The sequence below is a fragment of the Triticum dicoccoides genome, chromosome 6B, assembly GCF_002162155.2.
Source record: "Triticum dicoccoides isolate Atlit2015 ecotype Zavitan chromosome 6B, WEW_v2.0, whole genome shotgun sequence".
NCBI lineage: Eukaryota > Viridiplantae > Streptophyta > Magnoliopsida > Poales > Poaceae > Triticum > Triticum dicoccoides.
Window position 1 is genome coordinate 502,181,515 of NC_041391.1, and position 4,350 is coordinate 502,185,864.

Genomic DNA, 4,350 nt, shown 5'->3' on the forward strand with positions numbered 1-4,350 from the left:
GGTAGGCACAGAGGCACAACTAGCGAGTGTGTCTGTATGTGTGTGTGTTTGAAAGAGGAGTAGATAGATTACTACCAAGATCGAGGTGCCACCCTACTCCTTTGGTGCTAGGTAGTGTGTGTGTGTGTGTGTGCGTGTTTGAGAGAGAATCCAGTCGATAGATTAGTATCAAGATCGAAGTGTCACCCTACTCCTTCGGTGTCGGGAAGTGTGTGTGTTTGTGGGGGGGGGGAGGGCAGTGACACTTACATATCTCTACTCTTATAAAAAACAGAGTTGGTGATGATGGTGTTCCTGCCATCCTACAATATAGGCCATCCGATTTATATCCGCCGGATAGGAAGGAAACTATGGCAATTTTGCAAAAAGATACCCACACCCCTCTCTACATTTGCAAATAAGGCATTCCCTCGTTCATCCTTTTCTCCCACAAGATAAACTACTCATACAAATGCATCTTGATGTTCCGTGCAAAGCATGGGCATCTTGCTAGTAGGGTGAAGGAGTTTGTGTGACACATATCTAGCTATAGTAAGGGATATGTAGATAGCATGTGTGCGAGGCATACTTATAGCATCACGAAGATAAACAAATAGTGTGCATGCAAGTGCCGGAAAAATGAAGCGAGAAACAATGTGTACGCGTGCGTGTGTGTGTGTGTGATAGAGAGAGAGAGAGAGCAAAATCTCAAAACAAAAGGTGCTATGCTGGAATCCCATTGTATGTATTCATATGGTTCTGGAACTCGAGTTAACCTTAAGCATATTTGTGAGAGACATAATTATACTTTGAGACATTAGTGGCTGTGGGTGGGCGGAATTAAAGGGGTGGGCATGGTCGATAGAGAGAGCGTGTGTGTTTCCATGTGAGAGACTTGTAGGACGGGATAGAAAGATGAATTCTAACCTTGACGGAGGGAGAGAAACACATGAAGTGCGCGTATGTGATTCCGATGCCCACAGGGAAATGAGATATGTATGCGTGTGAGAGAGATTGCACAATTCATTCACGTATCACTATCTAGCGATGGTGGACGTGCATCGCTTGAACATAAATCAATATCTACTTCATATCATGGCCAAAGGTACAATATCAATTCAACGCTATAAAGATTGGACACTCACATATCACATTTTTTTTCTATCTAAATAAACCTTTTCAGTTGTGCATGCCAAAGTTACATTGATGTTTCTTCAAACAACCAATGTAGCTATCATGTACATGCACCATTGTTACTCTTGCATTCAAATTCATTAGTCTTGGATGATTTAAGGTTCTATTATGAAGTAATATATGTAATATTCATATATGAATTCAATGGGTACGCAATTTATGAAATGGAGGCTATGTAATCATATGAGGTAACACTTTTAAGTAGCGGACTACAATATCCATTTCTTTTGTTGGATTACAATATCCATTTCTTTTTGTGCGCCTCTACACTAACACATCAATGCATTATGTTTAAAGTAAATAACCAATGGCACTAAATTATCTATTTACACGAGAAATACATAGGCTGAGCGTTTGATCCTTTTTTTGTGAACGCGCCTCTACACCCGTACGATTGGCCGCGCCCGTGTGAATGTCCAAGTTATTGGTGCATCATCCCGAGTTATTTTCTTTTTTTCTGGGGTGGACTTCACACCAGTTATTAACTGCTGACGCGTGCCCCGTGTAGACAGTCTTGCATGACCTTCCTGCTAGCACGGTCCAAAATTAGTTGAAACTGGATACGAACGATCCCACGGGCGGCAAAATCTCCCGCTTCCTTCTAAAATTTCCGCCACCTAGTCTTTAGCATGCGAAATTCCCCTTTTGTCCTTGGTGCACAGAGACCAACAGTTACAATACCGCCCTCATCTACATAATAGGTCGGGGCTGCTTTGGTAACTTCCGGTTCCCCCCACCGCAGGCACCCCCATTTCCTCCCCCCTCCTGCAAAAACGACTAACTCCACAACACCAGAGCATCTTACATCACGCCGTCCGTACTTCATCAACCTTTCTACCCCTCCCCTCTCGAAACCCTAGACTGCTCATCCATAGGCGTACCAGAGCCCATTCACTACCAGTGGCGTCCACCTCGTCGAATTTACTTCTGCAGCCGCATCTATCCCTCCTACCTCCCCTAGAAACAAGTAGACTGCTCATCCACCACTGTACCACAGCCCATTCAGTGTCGACCTTGTCCATGGCGTCGGATCTGCTTCGCCGGTACTCTCGTCAACCGCAGCACATCTGCAGCGGCTCATTCGTACTCCCCACTAGAGGCACTTCGTCCACACCCCCAGAGCCACCCCACTGAAGCTCCCATCAACGGCCTCTGATCCTCTTCACCGACACCTTCCTCAACCCTACCGGAGACACTTTGCCGACACCATCATTAGCCCTACCGGAGTAGCTTTGCCTATACCATTATCAACCCTATCGGGGTCACTTTGCCAACTCACAAGTCCATGGCCTCAGATCCGCTTCCTTGCACCCTCATCCAACCTACCAGAGCAGCATCTGACGCCCCGTCCATGGCCGCAGATCCGCATCTTCGACACCATCCTTAATCCAACCACCGGAGCAGCTTCACCGACGCCCTCGTCGACGGCCACAGATCCGTTTTTCCCACTCCGTAGTCCACCCTACCGGAGCTGCTCCACAAACACCCTACTCAGCGGTTCTAGATCTCCTTACCGGACCCCGACAACCAGCGCAACATCATCACCCTTGACGTTTCTAACCTGATTCCCACCGTCTGGCAAGATTCCAAGCACCCGCCATGGCCTAGGTACTTGTCACCTTTTAACCCGTCCAGCATCACCTGCCCGATGTACTTCAAATATACTAACGTGTCGCTGTTACCTGTTATGCAGCTGGCAAAAACTACAAGGACAATGTTTCTTCTGGATCTAACAACTTGGCCAACCAAGATCCTGGACTGAGGCATTGCTATGATCTTGTAAGTGCGTCTCTCTCTTGTATTGTTGTGTGCCTGCCAGCGTGCTTTGCTAGGATTTTCGACCAGTAATCCCTTTGTGCAGACAATGATTTCTACTACTGGCAGCTAAATTAGATATGTAGATGTCATACATGATACTACCTCATACCTTCGTTCCTAAATATAAGTCTTTCCAGAGATTCCACTATAGGCTACATACAGAGGAAAATGAGTGAATTTACACTCGAAAATGCATCTATATACATCTGTATGTGGTCCATACCGGAATCTCTACAAAGACATATATTTATGAACAAAGGCAGTACATTACACAAAATCATAGGTGGCATGTATGAATTCCAGTGCACTACATTAGGCTCCCTTAAAGTGCCTGCTAGTCCAACACACAGAGTCATGGCTAGTTTATGCTATGCACACAATCATTAATTGGTTGTTTAAATATGCGCAAGGGATATGCAATGTATTATCATGTAGAGATGTCTGAAATTAGCCGTGTCAACTTGCAGATAGGGTTGCACAATGAAGAAGTACAAGATGTATGTGGCAATTTCATGGAACATCACAGAAAAAAGGAGAGGCAGCGGTGAGCCTACACAGTGTGCTATGGTAGGTCACTCCTCCACTGCAATCATCGTGACATGTTATTTGTATGTCAGTCCTATTGGCCAAGTTTCTTAGGGATAGTTATTATGAGTTATCCTAAGAAAATATGCACCTGTGAATATAAGCTCCATGTAATAAGCCAACCAGTTCTTTTCATTGCCTTCCTTTTCAGCTTATCTTTGGTATGATCAGTGAAAAGTCTAGATTGCATTATATTTTTTCATTTTGCTGCCCATATGAAAATTAATTTGACTTGCAAACATCACAAATTGGACCCAATGCAGTAATTAATATAATAGGAAAATAGACCATCACTATTTGTTCAAAATGCAAATACAAAGATACCATCTACTTGGCACAATCTACTTTGGTCAATGTCTTCCATAGAGATCCCATTGCCTAATTTAAATGAAGAACGCATGACCCACATTTAAATGAAGAACATTTATTTATTGAAATTCGATGGTCCAAGTGGCTGGTTATTATCATATAGCAGCACCACCTAAAAGCATCATATAGCAGCAGCAGCAGCTCATAGAAACTCATCATACAGCAGCAGTAGTGGTGTGCAATTCATCATATACCAGTAGTAGCTCATAGCAATTCATCATATAGCAGCAACAGGAGCAGCTCATAGCAATTCATCATATAGCAGCAGCATGAGCAGCTCATAGCAATTCATCATATAGCAGCAGCATGAGCAGCTCATAGCAATTCATCATACAACAACAACAGGAGCAGCTTATAGCAACTCATCATACAACAGTAGTAGCAGCTCATAGCAACTCATCATAT